The sequence below is a fragment of the Rhagoletis zephyria genome, unplaced genomic scaffold (genome assembly GCF_001687245.7).
Source record: "Rhagoletis zephyria isolate East Lansing unplaced genomic scaffold, Rhagoletis_zephyria_1.1 Rzeph_scaffold_01012, whole genome shotgun sequence".
Lineage (NCBI taxonomy): Eukaryota > Metazoa > Arthropoda > Insecta > Diptera > Tephritidae > Rhagoletis > Rhagoletis zephyria.
The window spans coordinates 97,755-98,667 of NW_016158096.1; positions in this window are offsets into that span (position 1 = coordinate 97,755).

Sequence of the window (913 nt, forward strand, 5' to 3'; positions counted from 1 at the left end):
CGTCGGGCATGCACCTTATTACCTCCTTGCCATCGTAATTAAATAGCTCAGCTGACAGGCCGTCAGCTCAAGCAGCTTTGGCACTTTTCGTCATAGTCAGGCGCTGGGATATCGACTCCATCGTCATCAACTGGGACCTCGGGTTCATCTTCTCCGCTTCTTTCGGTGCTTCTGCCATTTAAAAGGGTCGAAAGGTGATCCCTCCATAATCTGAGTACGTTCTGGACATCGGTCACTAGGTCGCCATGGTTGTTCCTACAAGAGTCTTGAAACCTTCCGTAAGTCGCTCTATTCTCTGCTAAAAATTTCGGGTGTTTTTTCTGTCCGACAGCATTTCAAGCATTTTCTCACACTCGTCATCATACCAGTAATAAGCGGGAAATGTGGTTCCACTGATCGCGCAAGTCGGTTTGTTGAAGAGTGCTCTCTTACAGCAGATGTGAGTGTCGAGCGCCGAATCCATTGGCCGTCTGTTTTGATTGCAGCTTTTCGACGTTGAACTTTCCTTGCCCTTTTTTTGCTGCTCCGAGGTTGGGTCGATGCATCAATATAGTAGTGCGAGTCGATGTTTGACCCTCGGAGTGTACGTATGTACATCTAAAATATGGAAGCATGCCTTCCATCTATCACAACAGGCTCGATTTGGTTTCCGGTTTTTTTCGATGTGGAGACATCCATGTAGCTTGATGGATCTTTTTATGCTAGAACCCAGTAATACATACTGTCAAGTTTCGGGCCCCAGCGAAGGCGATCACCCTCAGCTAATATGTACGTTCTAAGCTAAGAGAGCCTTGGATGCCTCGTCCCTCTCTTCCGTCGGGGCATTGGCACATATGAATGAGATGTGGAAGAATCTCGCTTTGATGCGGATTGTGGCTAGACTTTCGTCCACTAGAGTGAACGCCGGTCTCTC